The 20,071-nt window shown below is 47.1% G+C and overlaps 1 long non-coding RNA gene across 5 annotated transcripts; it reads right to left on the minus strand.

The window, feature by feature from the left end:
* Positions 1-145: 145 nt before the first annotated feature.
* LOC102547851 (uncharacterized) lies at positions 146-19,788 on the minus strand. Of its 5 annotated transcripts, XR_005490342.2 has the most exons (5): positions 18,539-19,788; positions 16,664-16,750; positions 13,504-13,666; positions 7,323-7,401; positions 146-1,145 (listed from the first exon to the last, which is right to left on the minus strand). It is a non-coding gene; the product is annotated as an uncharacterized LOC102547851 (long non-coding RNA). The 5 variants fall into 5 exon arrangements; XR_010055408.1 differs by lacking the exon at positions 7,323-7,401; XR_005490341.2 differs by having other exon boundaries at positions 146-7,401.
* Positions 19,789-20,071: the final 283 nt, after the last annotated feature.

Genomic DNA, 20,071 nt, shown 5'->3' on the forward strand with positions numbered 1-20,071 from the left:
GATGAAAGTACACTCACTGTAGCCAGCCCATGGACCTACAACACACACACACACACACACACACACACACACACACACACTGTAAACACTGTGTGTCTTAATCAAGGTTTCTATTACCGCACAAACATCAGGACCAGGAAGCAGGTTGGGGAGGAAAGGGTTTATTCAGCTTACACTTCCACATGCTGTTCATCACCAAAGGAAGTCAGGACTGGAACTCAAGCAGGTCAGGGAGCAGGAGCTGATGCAGAGGCCATGGAGGGATGTTACTTACTGGCTTGCTTCCCCTGGCTTGCTCAGCTTGCTCTCTTATAGAACCCAGGACCACCACCCAGGGATGGCACCACCCACAATGGGCTGGATCCTCCTCCTTGATCACTCGTTGAGAAAATGCCTTACAGCTGGGTCTCACGGAGGCATTTCCTCAACGAAGGCTCCTTTCTCTATGATAACTTCCGCTTGTGTCAGGTGGCAAACCAACAGTGAGCAGCCATTGCTGGTCAAAGCACTGTGCGGAGCTGAGGCAGAATGAAGTGAACTGAGAGGAATTCAGATGTTCGTGGTTTCCAGTCTGGTACAGGACAGCCCTCAAAGCCTCTGAGAACAAAAATGTGGTGATCCTCCTACCATCGGAGCCTCTGTCTCTACTCAAGGTGTAGATCTCCAGACTCGGCTGCTCCTCCACACTGTGCCTGTGGCTTGTCTACCTGAGACCTACATCTTCTGCAAACAAGACCTTCTGAATATGAAATCAGAGTCCATCCTGTCTTCTAGAATTCAAATTTTAAAATTCATTACTGAAGCTCGGAATTGAAGATGAAACAGAGCTCTCACAGTCAAACACGGAGGACAGGATGTCCCCGCGCTGTGAGTGGCTGCTTATGGTAGAGCAGGGTTAGGGAGTGGGGACTTCACTTGGTGGTCTGCACACTTCTGAGTCTGCTCACCACTGTGATCTGGCACCAACTTTGTGGTCAGAGAGTTTTTGGAAAGTCTGTTGTGTGCTGGATGTGAGGATCAGCTCACATGTGTTGTCCTGTATCTCGATGTGTGGAGGTTGGAGCAGGTAAACGTCCTAAGCAGTGAGGATCTACCTCAGGGCTCAGCTCTTCATCATTCAGGAAGATCCTGGAGATGGAGGTTGGCTGTGGGGTGGATATGGAAATGGAGTGGACATCCAGTGAGCCTCACGGCAAGCTGCTGCCTGCTGGGTTTGAACGTGTGGCCTGCCCAAACTCACAGTAAACCTTAATCCCCAGGGCCCTGAGGACTCTGCTTCCATGAATGTCACTAGAAAAGGATTTTCAGACTCTCTCTGTCTTTCTGTCTCTCTGTCTTTCTGTCTCTCTGTCTGTCTCTGTCTCTGTCTCTCTGTCTCTGTGTGTCTCTCTCCTGGAAAATTCTACTATGTGAAAATACAGTTCTCTCTCTCTGGAGAACCCATCTTTAAGGCACCATCTCAGAAGTGTCCAAACCAGCTCTCACCAACACTAAGCCTGCTGGCACCTTGAGCTCAGACTTCCCAGCCTCAGGAACTGTGAGAATTAAATTCATTTCTTTAGAAATTGCCTAGACCATCTGTTGTTAGTGGCACAAAAATTAGCCAACACAGTATCAGGGCCGGAGACCTCACCTTCCTGACACCCAGACGCCACCCTCTCTCTATAGGCACTGTAGGTCCCAGCTTCAATCTGAACTGGATCATCCCCAGGGGTTCCCAGCCACATCCCTCAGGCACACTCTGGGATGGGTGCTGTGTTTGTCGAATTTCTTATTTCTGTGACCAAATACTTAACAAGAAGCTAAAAGGAAGAGGGGTTTGTTCTGACTCTTGTTGAAGGGAACGTAGTCCAGCATGGCTGGCCAGTGTCCTACATTGCTTTAAATTGCTACAATAAAGCACACTGACCAAAAGAAATTTGTGGAGGTTTACCTGAACTTTTCAGTTCACATATCAGGAAAGGAACTCAAGGCAGGAACCTGGAGGCAGGGACTGAAGCAGAGGCATGAGGAGAGCTGCTTCCTGGCTCACTTCCCATGGCTTGCTTAGTCTGCTTTCTTATCCTACCCAGAACCACCTGCCCAGGGGTGAGACTGCCCCTCAATGGTCTGGGCCCTCTCACATCAATCCTTAGTCAAGAAAGTGCCCTACAGCCTTGCCTACAGGCCAATCTGATGAGGACATTTTCTCAGTCAAGTGTCCTTTTCCTAGATGCCTTCTGACTTGTATCAAGTTGACAAAAACTAACCAGGACAGGAAGAAGGCATGGATACGGGACTGATGTCATAACACATGTACAGCCAAGAAGCAGAGAACAGACAGGAATTGGGTCTGTTCATGAAGCTTAAAGGCTGGACCCCTGTGACCCATTTTCCCCAACCAGGATCTACTTCCTGAAGGTTCCACAGCCTCCTGGAACAGCACCATCAGCTGGTAAGTGAAGTTACACACTCATCCACGACAGGGATGATGACGGCAGAGAGCTTGCTGTCGCCACCCTCTGGTTAGCCTTTCCCCAGACACTTCTTGGGAAGTTTGGCAGCTGCCTGTGGTGGGCTGAGTCCCTGGAACATGGCTAATGTCCTCAGCCTTGGCTATCTCCATTCTGGCTTGGGACTCAACCTTTCCGGCATAGGGCCTGTCTCAGAGAACAAATGTCCATCCCATATTACTACTAGAGAATTTTCCAACTGTGACTCTAAAAAGGATGCAAGCATTTGAACTCAGATACCAGCATTATTACCATAGGACCATTCTGAGGTATGTTCTACGCAGAGCCCCTTTCTTGTGCTATATGGAATATCCTCTGCTTGCCTGAAATGTGGGATGCCCATCCATTTCTGGCTGCTGAGCATGTCTGCCTCTGGGATTTCCAACAGTGAGTGCCTTTCAGGTAAATGTGTGTTGAATCGAAGGGCTCTAAGGAAGCTGGCTGGGGAGGAGCTTGGGGTTCCCGCTTCCTATTGGCATCCTGCATGGTCTCTGGGGGTAAGGACCCTGCCCTCTGTAGAAGTGGAGGTAGAGATTGCTCTTGGCAGCAACATCAAGTGGTGCATTGATTCAGCTGAGTCAGTCAAACCAACAGTCAATTCCAATTGTCAGTAGCTGACCCTATGAAAGGAAGGAGACGCAGCGGTTTGAGCTGCTTGACATTTTCCTGATGATATCAAAATGGCCCTGTTGCCAAACTCAGGCCATTCTGACCCAGATCTTGTTTTCCTAAACTTCCCAAACAAGTGGCTCTGTCTTGCCAACATTTTGTCACAGTTGATGGTAAATGAAAATTCAGCCACCATTGACGTTTCAGCACCTAGGACAGCGGCTAGTCAGCGGGACATTTCCAAGCTTAAGGAGCACAGAGCTTGCAGGTTGCTGCCCTCCAGCTGTGGGGTCCTGCTTTCCCTCTGCTAGCTATCCCGATGGACCACTAAGGTTACCCAGATGCCAGACAGGCCTCCAGGGATGGAGGCTAATGCCCGTAAAACACTCTTGGCCAGGGTCTGAGCAGGCGAGGGCATGGGAATCTGGCGCTACCATAAAACACACAAAAAAACAGAGACTGAGGCAAGTTTCTGCTGCCCTGTCCCTCCTGCATGTGAACTGAGGGGAGAAGGAAGATCCACAACCAACAGTCTCTTATCAAATTCATCGTCTTTATCATCTTTATAACGGCAACAGTAATATGTCCTAAAATCTCATGGTAAAGAAATAAAGGACCCGGGGTTGGGGATTTAGCTCAGTGGTAGAGCACTTGCCTAGCAAGCACAAGGCCCTTGGTTCGGTCCCCAGCTCCGAAAAAAAGAATAAAAGAAAGAAAGAAAGAAAGGAAGGAAGGAAGGAAGGAAGGAAGAAAGAAAGAAAGAAAGGAAGAAAGAAAGAAAGAAAGGAAGGAAGAAAGAAAGGACCCAAGTACCCTCCCTGGTTCTAAGGACACCCCCTGCTTCCTCATCCCCCTCCATGTATGCATCTTCCAAGCTCTCTACTCTTAGAAAAACACACAGGCAAACAGGAAACCATGTGCCATTTCTTAAAAACAAAACAAAACGGATCTAAGTTCTCCTTGATAGTTGCCTATTATGCCATGATGTTAGATCTACACATTATTAAAGTATTCCCTTACTAGTAAATGTATCCGCAAAGGTTCTTCAGAGACAGTAACTAATAAGACAGAAATCAGAGCGGGGAGAAAGAAGGGAGGAAAGGGGTAGAGAGGGAGGGAGGAAGAGAAAGGGGTACAGAGGAAGGCAGAGATAGATGGAGTCTAAGGAATCAGGTCACATGACCATGGATGGAGACTTGATAAGCCCATAGTCTACGGGGCAAATTGGCAGGCTGAAATCCCATGGCAGGCTGCAGTTGAGTGTAGGAGTGATCTGTTAGCAGAATTCCATCTTCCTGTGGGAGAGCTGTCTTTTTGCTTTGAAGCCATCAACTGATAGGATAAGGCCCACCCACGTTATTCATGGAGGAGACTCAATCACCTCTCCCCCAAATCTGCTCATTTAAATGTTGATTTCTCACCTTTAAAAAACAACTGAAACCTTTCCAGTAATGTCTGGCCAAATATATTGGTGTTATATCTGACCGAAGTTAACACACAACACAATTCACACAGGCATGCAAATAGTCCCGGAACCATCACTAAATGACTGTTTCTGGGCTGTGAATTGCTGCTGTGTCATTTTCTTTTGTCTTCACTGTGATCTTCACAGACCTGCCCTGTTCTTCATAATAGACTGAGGCTTGGGATGCAGGTTTGCCTAATGATAAGCTTGAATCCCAACTCACCCTGTGACCAGCTCTACTGGCTTCAGCCTCTTGCCTTAACTTTCTCATCTGTTAACTGGGCTTCACATCAGCATCAACTGTAGAGTTGCTGGGAATGTTCATTAAGATTAAGCTAGATCTGAGTTTTCTCTATTGCTTGTTATGCGTGGATGAATTGTTAAAGCATTCTCCTGTTATAGTATATTAAAAGTATATTCAGAGACACATGAACAATGGGATAGGCAGAAATAAGAGTGTGCCAGGTTGGATAGAACTATAAGCAATGTTCAATAAGAGAAAGATGCCATTTCTCCTGTTATTCTGATGCAGGGGCTGGACCCCACTTGAACATGGTCCTAGAGTATTCCAGCCTCTTGGTCATAGACAGGTGCACACATTATTTCCAACCCACGGCTGTCATCAGCAAGCTGGGGAGGTGCCTTAATTAAGAAGCAGCCCCTCCCGCCACCTGGCAGTGCCTTTCCACATCCTGGCCCAAGCTATACTGTTGTCACAGTTGATGATCTACAAAGGAGATCTGAGAAACATTAGCACTCTCAAACCCACGCTCCAGACCCAGTGGGGCCCACCTCACCATCTGCTGCGGGCCCCAAGCCGAGCAGGCAGCAATGGAGAAGAGGATTTAGAACCTGCTCTCATTCCAAGGCGGAGGAGGCTGCTGGACTCAGGCTGGGTGAGCTCTGGCGAGCACTTGCCCTCTGCCAGGCCCAGCTGCTTCTGAACGGCTCTATGGTCAGTCTGCCCTGTTCTCCCTCTGAAGCTGGACTTGCCCCAGGACCACAGGAGATCAGGATGCTGAGAAACCAGTGTCATCTGTTCCTACTGTTCACACCACCAAGGGCTGGCAGGGCAATTCCTGTGGAGAGAAGCAGAGGTCTTCTACAAGACAACTGGCTTCCTACACTCTCTTTGCCCACCCACCCCCACCTAGAACTGAGAACAGGGGTCACTGTTTGCATCTGATTGTGAATGGTTGATACCAGGGGACAAAGGCATGGATTTCTCAGCGTCTGAGCTAGAGACGGGACTGTGAGGTGAGAAGGTAGATAAATCCTAGCAAAGCTGGTCCACTGGTTCTTCTTGCCCAGTCCTACATAAAGGACACCAGAGGAGAGCCATGAAGAAAAGCAGGAATCTAAGGGTAGCTGGCAAAGTTCCTTACTGTCCCAGCCCCAGGACAGGAAAATGAAGTAAAGAGAAAAAGTTGAAAGCCAATGAAATGGGTGGAAAGCAAGGAAACAGGGAGGATTGAGAGCTGTTTGCTGGATGATGTTAGGATTGGAAACCCACAAACTCTCACTCAGGACAGGGTGCATGGATGAGAGTTGGTAGGATCTGTCCTAGCCTGAAATGATGCCAGATATGTAAGGTAGCCAAAGATGAGCCCAAACAACAAAAGATCCTCAGAGTGGACACTCAGAGTAGACACTCAACAAGTTGCTGGACTAGGGAGAATCTGTGGGTATAAAGAGGCTGCAATCAGAGAAAGACTACATGCCCACAACGAGAAGGGACAGGCACCTACCCAGGACATCACAAATACTGGAGTGCTGGACCAGAAGCTAGGACCGACCCTGAGGCCATATACATAACTTACAAAGTAAGTTATGTTACAAAAGGAACATTCTTACCCACCACCATATGACCTCATATGCTTGGCTTTCCTTGGGGCTAGAAAAGAAGGCAGGTTTGCAGCAGGCAACAGCTGAACTACTGGTCACAAACACCCCGATCCTAGTGTAGATGGACAGGCTAAGAAACCCCGGGAGCAACAAAGCAGGCTGCTGTTCACAAGCTGTGTTCTGAGAGTCGAGATGAGATGAATGTCAGTAATAAGTACGTGACTCCTGAAGAAACTCATGACAAAGGCCTCTCACCATTCATTGTGTAGCTCCGGGAGCAGCAGCTGAGAGGTGGAGTCTGTTCTCGAGGCTTCAGAATGATGGTGAGACTATGGCTGGAGCTGTGCCAGCAGAATGAGGGAATTGGTTATATATCCATCCGTTTCTTTTCAGCTGTTCCTGGTGGCATTAACGTTCAAGAACTATAGCTGGCTTATACCTCATCTGAGCAAAGCACCACAGAGGCCTGCAGGGTATGCTGCCTCAGCAGACAGGACACTGCCAGGGCTGCCATCCTAAATATACCTGTACCTTGTGGAATTATAACCTAGGTCATGAACCAGATAACCAGAATGGCATCCTTAAAGACTGATGTAAAAGTAACAGACAGAAAATTGGACAAGACCATTGAGGCTAGTTAGTCTAGCATCCCACTCCACACAGGATATCTTGCTGGACCATCCAAGCAAAATTCATCCACTGCTTTAAGAGCCCAAGAGAGCAGGAGTGTTCCTAAACCCACTCACCTATAGAAAGTCATATCTATGAGACAGGGTTACCTAGTCCTTACTGCAAAAGTCTACCTCTCCATGGAAAACCAGAAGAAATTCCTCTGCGTGTATCGTAAGCCAGAGAGCAGCCTCTCAGGAGGCCCTTGTCCTAATCCAAGAACTGTAGCTAAGTCACCTCACCTGGATTAAGTTGAGGAACTTGAATCAGGGAATCACTGGTTCTTCTGGATTCAGAAGTGCCCATGTAATCTTGAGACCCCTGTAAAGGAGAAGGAAGAACCAGGAGACTCAGAGTTGAGATGCTATTACAAGAGTTGGCCACCATAAACTCATGTTTGGATACTTGGTGGCCCACAGGGAGTGGCACTATTAGGAGGTGTGGTCTTGTTAGAGTGTGTGTGGCCTTGTCGGAGGAAGTGTGTCACTGTGGAGGTGGGCTTTGAGGTCTCCTATGTCCAAGCTCTGCCCAGGGTGGAATTCCAGTCTCCTGGCTGCCTGCAAAAGATAGTCTCCTTTTGGCTGCCTTTGGATCAAGATGTAGAACTCTCAACTCCTCCAGCTAGCATCATGTCTACCTAAGGCTGCTATGCCTCCTGCCATGATGATAATGGACTGAACCTCAGAAACAGTAAGCCAGCCCCAATTAAATGTTTTCTTTTATAAGAGTTGCCTTGCTCCTGGTGTCTGTTCACAGCAATCAAACCCTAAGACAAGAGGCCAAGTGACAAGGATGCTGAAGGCCTGGAGCAGACGTCCCAAAGCTTCCACACCTTGCTTGGTTCATCCCAGACAGACTTCAGACTTTAGAACCCTGTTTTAAGGAACTAAGTTTCAAGATAACTGCTTTGGCAACCACAGAAAATGAACCCATCATCATGGTAACCCTTGATGAAAGTGAAACTCAGGCCTGGGGCTTCTCCTTTCCAAAGGAAATGTTTTCTACCACTTCTCATCCTACACTGCTCTGAGCTCTTTCTGTCAGTCACACCAGTCTGAAAGCACACCCCACCCCCTCTGCACACCGTGCACATTGCCCCAAGCCTAACAAACAGCCATGGGCCTCAAGCAGTGGTCCACACCCAGAAAGAACTCATCTCAGCACTTTCCCTCCACTGCAGTCCGTTTACAGCCTCATCATGCCAATAGTCATGGGAGCTTCTCATGGGAAGTACTCTAACCCATCCTCCCACCTCTTAGGGTCCCCACATGGACGTTCATGCTTCTTCTATGGGCTGCTGCTGATGCTTCTCCTTCCTTCTTTCCTTCTTCCTTCTTCCTTCCTTCCTTCCTTCCTCCCATCCTTCCTTCCTCCCTCCCTCCCTCCCTCCCTTTCTTCCTTCCTTCCTTAATTTCATCCTGTTCTCTCACTGTCTCAGTCACCTTGGATGTGACTCCAGCAGATAGGGGTTGGTGAATAACTGAAATACAGTCCCTTACATCTGTCCCAGCCACTTCTGGATCCTTTCAGAGTCTCCCTCAGCCTGTTGTGACTGAAGAACTGGCCTCCATGGTTAATTCTGAAAAACCTTAGGTGCGGATCAATGGAATTTGAAGGATCTTGGTGAGGATCTGTGAGAAGCACAGAGCAGGTAACAAAGCAATGGACATAGGAGACTACAGCAGATTCAGAACCCTCACAGAGCCCAGTTTGGCCCTCTCTGGTGGCCTGTTACCCAGTACTATGAATGGTCCTTTAGCCTTATCCTTAAATGTGGATGGACTTAAGCTTTCCTCCACCTCTGGTCCCCTCACCTAGGCTGGGAGTGTCCCTTTCCTGGAGAAGGTATCATGCTGCAGGATACCAGGAGCAGCCTACATTTGAAGACTCCAGGTACAGGAGCAGCCTACATTTGAAGGCTCCAGGTACTGGGAGTCTGAGCTCCTCCTTGGTATGGATCAAACTCTCAAACCTCTCCAACATTTACTTCAGGACTAGTGGAAGGAAAGAACCAACTCCACAAAACTGGCCTTTGACCTTCACATGTGCACTGTGGCATGTGTATACACGCTGTCGATGAATAAATGGAGAAATAGGTTGTAGCATAATAGCAGAATGATATCTTATTAAGCCATAAAAGGGAATAAAAATTAAGCTATAAACAAGAACTAGATAATGCAACCACAAAAACATTATGCTAAGTGAAAGAAGCTTGATTCAAAAGGTCACACACTTCATGGTTCTACCTGTAGAAAAAAATCCAAACAGAACAGATTACTGATGGGCAAAAACTGTTGGGAGGGCAGAGTGGGCAGTATCTGCTTAATGCCTGGGGTTTTCTTCCAGGGTAGCCAATGTATGGAAGGAGTTTGGGGAAGTGCAAAATCAAATAGGGCAGTGGCTGCAGAACAGTGTGGATACACTAAATGCCTTATTCATTTGAAAATGATTAATTTTATGTGAATGGTACCTCAACTTCAAAATGCCTAGTTTCTGCTTTCAAGTCTGTAGACTTGACACCAACCATCACTCTTCATCTCTCCAAAACTACACTGAAATGACCCCAAAATGGGAGAGTCCCCAGACATAGTAAGGCCAGCTGCTTGCAGAAGGTGGGAGGACGCTCTGAGGGAGGGAGGCTCCTCCTGAAGGGATGGCAGGGAAGCAGTCAGCAGGACAGAAGGACTTGTAATCCACAATGGGATCTGAGGTGTGGACAGAAGGTTTCACAACACAGCTCAAGGAAACCTCTAAACTCGGGGCAGCTGAGACCAGAGCAAGAGTGTGTTGTGAAGCCCACAGATGGGGCCCAGCTGCCAGGCTGGGGAACTGAGACCACTGGCCACAGGCAAGAGGGGTCCTGGCTATTACAACAAGTACATGGCATGGTTCAACCAGCTACATGGAAAGGGAGAAACTGAAATAAGTCACTGCTATGAGGATTGGCATCTGCAGGAGGAAGCATGATTGGAGGTCAATAGGCAAGTCTCATGCCAAAACCTTAAGCTCTCAGCCATATACCAGGAGCACACATTCATTCAAGTTCAGCTTCTCCTGGAGTAAATAGAGAAACACACTCCCAGCATGAGCGTTTGTGTGTGTGTGTGTGTGTGTGTGTGTGTGTGTGTGTGTGTGTGTGCGCGTGCTCACTAGAGAGAGCCATTTTATTAGAAAAAATGTTTACCCTTTCCACTTGCAATCCATTCTCATAGTTTATATTCTGATCTAGTCTCTTTCATTTTTTAAAAGATGCTGGCCACAACTCACTAACATAATTTTTTGTAGCCTAGGTTTCCATAGTAACTACATCACTCTCCATATACAGATACCCCTAGGATCTAAAGGCTGGAAGCAAGAATGAAGGTGAGTTAGCATTTGAAGGGTAGCCATCTGCAGGCGTTTTGCACTCTCTGGAGATCCCCCGATTGCTGGACCCCAACTTCTGGGGATGCAGTCAAGGACAGGGGCCTTCGCCCAACACAACACTGACTTGGCCTACTCCCAGCAGATGTGGAGAGGGCTTTGTGCAAATCAAAGATGAACACTTCACTACAGGGATCACAGGTAGTGAGAACCAGCCTTTGGGCTTGTGACTCACCCCCAACCCACCCCCTGGGGCCCCTCTGTCTGCAGGGACATAGAACACAAGAAGAAAAGAAAATGCTTGAGAAGCAGCCTTTGAAGTTCTGAGTAATGCCTCAGTAATGCTCTTTGAGAGACACAACTAAAGCCTCTTTGATTACATTAGGCACCATGTCTAGGATTTTCCAACAGAGCTGTTTCATGCTGGGCCACAGGGCAGGGTGGGATGGAGAACTTTCTCTTGGGTTACACAAGATAACAAGTCACTCACCCTCCCTCAAGAGCAAAGGCTTGAGAAATGCAAGACATCCTTAAGTTAAGGCCTGTGATCCACCAGGATGCATATGCATAATCTGTACCAGCTTTTTAAAATGCGACCTGTTGCCAGTTCTGAAATTTAAACCCACATGCTCCGTGACTCGTCGGCTCCTCACCCACAAGCACACTGAAGTGAATCGCGGGGAAAGCACATGCCTATATCCAGAGAATGGACGCAGAGGCACTGGAGACAGTACAAATGCCCATCATGATCATTCCCTGGGTACCAGACACACACAGAGTGCTTAAAGGCTTCCTTCCAGTTAATCCTCCTGTCAGCTCTGTGGGATATGTGTTGTTATCTCTATTTAGAGCTAAAGAAATTAAGACATGGGAAGTTTGACATGGCCACATCACAGCAGGACTGTGTGACGAGCTTGTTCTCTGGCCAAATACCCACTAGGGAAACATATAAAAGCATTCGTTTACATAAAAAGCATTTATTGAGGACCACTGTGCTGGGGCACAGATAATGGACACAGATCATAGACCCTCCCCTCAGGGATAGTCTTTTGTATTTTATGTAGCCTCACATAGCCCAGGCTAGCCTCAAACTCACTGTGTAGCTGAGGATGGCCTTGACGTGTGATCCTCCTACCTCCAAGGTCCCAGGAGTACAGCCGTGTGCATCCATACCTGATTATTGTGGTGCTGAGAATCGAACACACAGCCCCACAAATGCTAGGCAAGGACTCTAACCACTAAGCTACATGCCCAGCCCCTTAGGGACAGTCTTCTGTACTGATCTGAAAGACATCGACAAGATAAGATGTGAGAAAGGCAGGTTAAATGACCACAGCATCCATAATCCATTTACTCCCCCCAAATACTACTTCCCATGTGCTTTATTGGGTTCTGTGCTGGGACCCAGAGTGCATGTTCACCGAATAAGTGAGCAAATGAATGTGTGAAAGACAGCAGGCTTCAGGACACTGGTTCTGCGATCTCTTAATGAAATTATCACAAAATTAGCATTCTTAAGAATTATCACAAAATTAGCGTTCTTAAAAGATTTTGCTGAAACCCCATAGAAATAGAGAAAGGGAACCCCTCCTCTGCAGTCTCTCCTTTAACGATGATCTTGACCCATGGATGTATAGTGCTCAGCCCCCAGGCCTTGCTCTCTTCTGTTAATTAGCTTTTGCCACTGTGACAAAATGCCTGAGGCAAACAACTTACAGAGGGAAAGGTTTGGTTTTTGGCTCTCGGTTAACAGGGGTGTCTGTGCAGGGTCAGCTGGCTGCATTCCTTTCCAGCCTGTGTAAAAGCAGAGCTATGCTGAAGGGAGATGGCGGAGGAGAGGGCTTACCTCACAGCAGCAGGAAGCAGAGAGCGCTCCTCTGTGTGTGTGTGTGTGTGTGTGTGTGTGTGTGTGTGTGTGTGTGTGTGTGTGTGTGTGAGAGAGAGAGAGAGAAAGAGAGAGACAGAGAGAGACAGAGAGAGAGACAGAGAGAGAGAGAGAGAGAGACAGAGAGAGAGAGACAGAGAGAGACAGAGAGAGAGAGAGAGATGAGAGAGGATCCTGAAAAGGGGTGATAAAAGGAGAGGGTCTCCCAAGAGAGAAGTCAGAGAGAGGGTTCTAGAAACATCTTCAAGCAACACTCTCCAGCAACCTATCTGCCTGAATCAGGTCCTCCTCCCAAAAGCATACTTCATTTGGATTGGTCAGTGAATTGACTCATTGAAGAGATTCTTGTCCTCCTGTCCAGTCACCTCTCAGTAGTGGCACCAGATCAAAAATCAACACATGGGCCTTTTAGGGGTCACTTCAGATTCAAGTCACAACCGTCCTCTGCTGCCAGTCCCAAGCCAATCCCTTTCTGTGCACACTACCCTGTGGAGTGGGCTGACTTCCCCAGCTTCTTGTCTGAGTCACCCGGGAGAATAAAACGTCATACCTAAAGCATTTGAAAAAGGTAAAAACGTGTCTTGCTTCATAGAGCTCAATGGCTAAAAGTAGAGCGAGAGATGGGGTTTTCTCTCAGCTACCGAGCCGGGAGAGGCCCCTCCCCCTCTCCGAGTCCTTTGTTTCTGCTCTCATTCCCTTAGGTCTGACCCCTACTGGCCCTGCCTCCTTTGCATCCTTGGGTTTTCAAGGCTGTGGAAAGTCTCACTTGTGTACTAATCCTGAGAGCTCAGGGTTAGCCATTCTATCCCTTCAGATTCGAGTGGCTTGAGGACCACCCAGTGTGCTAACCCAAGCTGGAGACCTTTACCCTGCTACTCTGGGGTTAGAATCTGTGGCTCCCTGAGAGCCATGCTGTGGCTGCAGGTGACAGTGATTCCACGTTGTCGAGGAGATGAGGTTGTTAAAGATGCAAGACCAGAAGCAATTAAAAAGGCATTAGCTGGCTTCTACATCAAGTGATGCCTTAGAACTAATTATTTCTTCATTAAGGCGCCCAGCCTCCATCAGAGGCTTTGTCACGTGGTGGGCCTGACTCACGCTACAGATCCAGGGGCTTCACAGAATATGCTTTGTGAGTATGAACAGCTTCACTTCCTGGGGAAGTTGGGACCTACCTACTTACTGATGCCTCCGAGCAGAGGAGTCAGAGATGAAAACACAGGTCATTCAAGCTTTGCTGATTGGCTCTTTGTGAGGTGGATAACCAGCCAAGAGCTCCATCACCTTGACCTTCTCGTGTGTCTTCTTGATATGTTCCAGTTCAGACCTTTAGTGATACTAAAAGGGTAGCATTGAAAATTACAGGTCAATCAGGCTTGTGATTCCTCATCTGAAATCCTGTTAATATGAAAGTAAAAAATGTCACAGGTCTAGACAGATGATGACAACAGGAAAGGAACAGTTAGTAGACAAGAGATCTAGATGAACTTTGGAAGCTAGGAAGTGGGTAGGTCTTTGCAAGGTAAGCAGCACAAGCCATCCCTAAACACAGACAAAAACAGACAGACACACCCAGAACCACCCTCTTCTCTAGAACCCTGGACTCTGGCTAGAAGCTATGGGTACAAATAGAAATGGCACATCAGGCTGCAAATGGGCTGCTTTAGTTGATTATCTATACATGAGAAATCTGAACCTACTCTTGCCAAAATTCTTAAGTAGCTATGTATTTGCATAAGGATGAAATACATAGAGGAAAAATGATACCCTATGCAATTATATTTCCATAGCTGCTGAACAAATTACCCATGGAGCCATTCATTTGTAGTAATGGGTGTTTATTTTCTTAAAGTTTACATGGGTTAGAGATTTGAGAAAAGCTTAGCTGGTAACTCTGGCTCAGGGTCACTCACAGGGCTGAGATGTCTTCCAGGGTGACAATCATCTGAAGGCTGGACCAGGGTTGGAAGACTGGCTTCCAAGATGGTGGCCTCAGAAGTCTATAGGCTGGAAGCCCCAGCCCTTGCCACTTCTCCTAGGGATGTTAGAGTGAGCTCATGGCATGGCAGCTGGCTTTCAACAGGAGTGAAGCAAATTGAAACTGCTGTGCCTTTCATTACTAAGCCTGGGGAGTCCCATCCATGGGACCACACTATGCTCTACTCACTAGAATCCTCTCTAGGTCCAACCTTCTTTCAAAGAGGAAGAAGTGATGCAGCTCCTCTGAATGGGAGCAAACCCAAAGCTTGTAGACCTAACTGAAAACAAACATCCCCCATAAGAAGACCTCCAGAGTTGATTGCTTAGAAGTCTTCTAACCCCAAGACCTACTCTTCAATTGACATGTTTAAAGCAAATTCCACAACTTAGTATCTCTCCACATATGCATAGACTGCTCAGCTACTCCATGAAACTCTTATCTTAGTAGTCAACCAGTATAGTAGGCAATCTTTTCTTGTGTATGTTCCAAGACCAAATACACATGCTATCAAATAATGACTGCTGAGAAAGGAAAGCTTCCTAATTAATTATTCAGTACCAAGTGGTCAGCCCTAAACATATTCATGTAAACAACACTAAATGATCTCGGTGGGTTGTATTTATATGTTTGTGTATGTATATGTATGTTTGTATATACATATATCTGTGTGTATATATGTATATATGTGTGTGTATATAATGACTAAAGAAACAAAAACCATGAATTTGAGAGGGCATCTTAAGAGCATGGGAGGAGTTAAAGAGGGAAGAAAGGGAGGGAAAATAATATAAATGCAGTACTCATGTATGAAATTCTCAGAAAAATAATTTAAAGAAAGAAACGTGCAAACTAAGGCAAGTGCTCTACTGCTAAGCTATATGCCCCCCAAAAGATTATATCTTAACAGCAGAAAAACTCAACAATAATAAGGAAAAAAGTAACCCTAAAAATAATTCAGGAAGTATAATGTAAGTTTTAAGTAAAAACCTCTAGTATCTTCAAGGGCAATCTAAAATTATTTTTAAATATGTAAGAGAACTTTTGAAAATGTTAAATTAAAAAAATCAAGAAACCATAACCAAGAAGAAAGTACAAGGAAGATGAGAGGAAATAATGAGAGGGTTCTGTATAAATCCAGGGGGTTTGACAGGCAGTAACTGCAGAATAGACTCCCCAGAAATGGAAGAAGAAAGCTATAAAATATGCAAAAAGCTAGGAACACAAATGTCAAGACGGGGAAACACACCAAGGGTTCAAGCATTACTGATAAAAGAAAGAACACTCTATAAACGGGTCACTGGAGATTTTTGAAGTGTCAAGGGCAACACCCTGTCACTTTTTAAAAGCAAAACTTAAGAAACAGTTCAAGTACCACATCTGGCTCACCACTTCTTTTCAAAAATAAGGCTTTATTAGAACACATCTGTATCCACTTGTTTCCGTGTAATCTACAGTTTACATGTAATCTACATGTTTCCGTGTAATCTACAGTTCCTTTCACATTGCAGCAGTGAAGGGAGAACAGTGACAACAGACTCTACATGGACACCAAAAATGCTGACCTTTGTGCTAAAATGGCACTTCCAGAAGGAGACAAAAGTTCTCCTCCAAAAGAACAAAATCAACCTTGACATCTGTCTCTTCCTTATTCATTAAGCCTGTAACTAGCGGGTCCATGAGGGACCTTGACTCTGAACATGTCTGCTGCTGTAAGGATTGAGACCCTTGAACTATACCCTGAAGACTGGATTTACATCCCAAGAGATACCTGGCAGAGTCTGGAGTCTTCTAAAAGAATACGGTGTGGTGCAAACACCAGAGGTGAGGGATCAAGTCTAGTCACTAAGGAGGCTGACCTGGTCCATTTGTCATTTTGGTTCTGAGCCTTTAGCAGCTGAGCTGTCTCCACAGCCTGACTTGGCCCATTTGGATGTCTAAGCTTACCAACTCCTCTCCTTGAGGTGTAAAATGTCCCAAGAGGCTTTTGTCCCAAACTGTGTGCTACTGGAAGATGATGGAACGTTTAAGAGGTGAGGCCTCAGTGTGGAGGTGAGGAGAGTTAGGTCACCTCGGACATGTTCTAGGAAGTCCAGCATTTTCTCACCTCTGCTTTCTGATGCATGAGATGAGTAAGTTCTGTGCTGTGGGCTCCTGCCGGGGTGGCTCCATGCCAGGTCCAAAGCATCCATAAACTAAAACTGCCAAAACTCTGAATCAGAGCAAACCTCCCTGTTTAAGTTAAAGCTCCCTGGCATTTTGTCACAAGAATGAAGAGCTGGTTAACATAACAAAGATAACAAAGTTCAGGATGGGACTTCTCTTCCCCAACACAGATCCAATCCACAGCACCTTACCTGTGGTATTGAGAAAAATAGGGTGCACAGGAACTCCTGGAGGCTGCTGGGCAAGGCTGACTACATCCGGGCTCTGTGAGAGCAGTCCTGGGAAGGAAATGGACACTGTTTTCCAGAGCACCCAGGATCCCTGTCTTCTGAGAGTCCTCACCCCTCATTCCCACCATCAGCCTCCCCCTCCCTCTAATGTCTACAATCCTTACCACGTTATGCCTGACAAAGCCATTCCTACTTTGTCTCTGAGTTTGCAGCCATATCTGACCTGTCTTTTGTAAACCAAAGACTCCATCAATATTTTTAGCAAACACCTAGATGGTTCACAACTAGTAAGAGTGGCTCCATAACAATCATTCCCATGCCTTTCTTCCCTGCAAAGCAGAGAGTAAATCCCTGCCTGGGGGTTACGACCCTGGGATTATGACTTAGAGTCAAGGCAGGATTGAACGTGGAAACTGGCTCCGTCGTGGCTGGGCTCTGAGAGTTTGCATCTATTCATCTTAGGAGAATGGGGGCCATCACTGAACCTGCCCATGCCAAGCACCATTCAAGGTCATGGATTCCCTGTTTCTGTTCATCTCCATTCAAGATTCTTAGTCTCTTCAAGGAAAAAATCTGATTGGTCTAGCTTGAGTGGACTGTCCTCATCTCAGACCAATCAGCCCTGTCCAGCGGGTGCTGAGAACCTGGGAAAGCATTCTGGGATTGTTACTGTGTGAGCTGGACAGCCTTCCCGGGGAGGCGGCTACTGATGACAAGCATGTTCTTGGGTAAAACTGGTTGATTTCAGGTCTATGCACAATAGCATCCTGAGCTGTGCAGAATGGCCACAGTATTAGTATTTCACCTGATACACACACACACACACACACACACACACACACACACACACACACTGAGCATACCCCCTCCCACCCATGCTTGTCCTGCACTGCAGCCTGGGACAATTACTTGCAAATGGCAGTCATGTTTGGTCACAGTGGACATCTCTCCTTCCCAGCAGCATCTTTTCACACACAGGGACATTCCTCAAAATGTTCTGCTCAAACGAGCATGAGACAAAACAACTTGTCAGGCTGTCTCTTCCTTGCAGAAATGAGGCGGTGATGTCAAAATCCAGTCCTTTACTCATTTAGAAAGGATCTGATAGTGGAAAGCTGGCTTAATTTCCGGAGAAAGTGAGAAGCTTCTTATCTGGTGGGGCTGCCAATAAAACACACACACACACACACACACACACACACACACACCATGAAGAAACATCATTATAATCTTCTCCACCACCAATCCCTTGTGAATCCCTTAATTAACTAAACTATAGAGTGGAAGCTGTTTCAGAAGTAGGTTTACAAGGTCAGTTCCTGGCACATCTGCATAGCCCAGTCACTGTGTGGGTCAGACAGTATCATTGGGCACAACTGATGAGAAATCTGTGGCCAATTTCTCTAAGTCCCTCCTCTGTAACAAAGGCATTCATTACTTCTGTATTCTCAGACTAGTTTTATGGGTAGATAAGAGGAACCATTGATGCCTGATACTGTATGGACCCTAAGCTCAGTGTGACTTAGCATGCAGCATGAGCACACACAGAGAGAGAGAGTGAGAGGGAGAGAGAGAGAGAGAGAGAGAGAGAGAGAGAGAGAGAGCGCAAGTGTCATGCAGAAAACACAGGCTGCAGGGTCCACAGAGCTCGCTGCAGGGCTCCAGCCTTACACACTGCATATTGTCTTCCTTGAAGACACCTATTGCCCTTCTGCAAGCCCTACAGGTACAGGCTCTTCTTGGAATCAGGAACACTAATACAGGTATAGCTGAGATCCGTCACCACTCCCCTTCATGGGAAAGATACATGTATATGTAGAGACTGCCTGTGCTCACCTGAGTGGCATGTGATGCAGAAGGACTGGTCTTCGATTCATCTTCAGAGGTTGGATCTCTCAAAGCCTCGGGAAGCTGCAGGAACAGGAGGACAGCAGACATGACTGCAAAAGCAAAACAGTACAGTCTTTTATGTGCGTTCCCCTCCTTCTCAGACAGGCCCCTGGAGGCTTAGTGGGGATTGAGGGTTGCTATGGGAATGGGCCAGGACGCAACCAGGTGGGAACAGAGGCAGGCAACGGAGGGAAGAAAAAGGTAGAGTTTGTTTATTGAGTTGCACTTGAAATAATGATGCTTCTGCTAAGGAAAAGGAGCACTTCCAAGGCATATGACCACACATCTGCATGTGTGCATACCTATACGCATGTGCACACATATACACACCTCACTCCCTTTCCTCTGTTTGCCTGCTCCCAATCTTCCAAGTCTGATGATGCAGTGCTGAAGCTATGAAGGCAAGGCTACTCACCCTACAGGCAGGAGCTTGGCTCTCCATCTTCTACACTTTCCTGTCCTAGACTTAAGACAGGGGGCTACAGCTCAGAGGGCTTAGGCAGGAGGCACCAAGAGGATTCTGGGGAGATTCCAGGAGAGAAACTTTGGCCTCTCCTCAGAGGATCCAGAGGCTTGTGTGGAAGAGGCACTTGTGTTGCACCCAAGGGACCAGCTACCATCCAGAAGAAAAGGAAGAGCAGCCTCAGGGAGGCAGTCTGAGCAGGTACAGGACATGAGGGTGTGGCCTCTGTGGAGGCTGCTGTGGAGTCTTTTGCCTGCACCGAGCACTGCTGGGGCTAGAGAGGAACAGAGGACCTCCGGTGCCAAAGCAAAGAACTTGGACTGTATCCTACAGGAGGTTTTGAGAGGGGATGATAAATGCTTGTCCTTTGGGAAGATCAGATGGGCAGGAAGAAGGACAGGACAGACAGGGAGTCCCACATAGAGACAGAGGCGGTGAGCGCCACAGTGTCCTGTTCTGCAGAGGACATCTGTGGGGATGGACAGAGACGGTGTCTGGGATAGCTAAAAGAAAGAAGTTAGGCACTGCCGATTTTAGAAGTGCTTAATATGGGGGCTGGGGATTTAGCTCAGCGAGCGCAAGGCCCTGGGTTCGGTCCCCAGCTCCGGAAAAAAAAAGAAAAAAAAAAAAAAAAAGAAGTGCTTAATATGGAAGGGGACAAGAGAAAGGGACCAAAGGCTAGGAAGAAGAAGATGATGATGACAAGGAGAAAGAAAAGGAGGAGGAGGGGGAGGAGGAGGAGGGGGAGGAGGAGGAGGGGGAGGGGGAGGAGGAGGAGGAGGGGGAGGAGGAGGGGGAGGAGGAGGAGGAGGGGGAGGAGGGGGAGGAGGAGGAGCAGGAGGAGGAGGAGAACGACGATGATGACGCACTTACAAAACAGAATGGAGTGTGGGCGCATGCGCATGCTCCACTCACTAGCCAATAATAGACTTCTTAGATCCATTTACCGTGCTTCCCTCCAGCTGAGTTTCATAACTTAAACCATAAGGGGTGATGCTGTTAAATTAAGTAGCACT

The sequence above is a fragment of the Rattus norvegicus genome, chromosome 10 (assembly GCF_036323735.1).
Source record: "Rattus norvegicus strain BN/NHsdMcwi chromosome 10, GRCr8, whole genome shotgun sequence".
Taxonomy (NCBI): domain Eukaryota; kingdom Metazoa; phylum Chordata; class Mammalia; order Rodentia; family Muridae; genus Rattus; species Rattus norvegicus.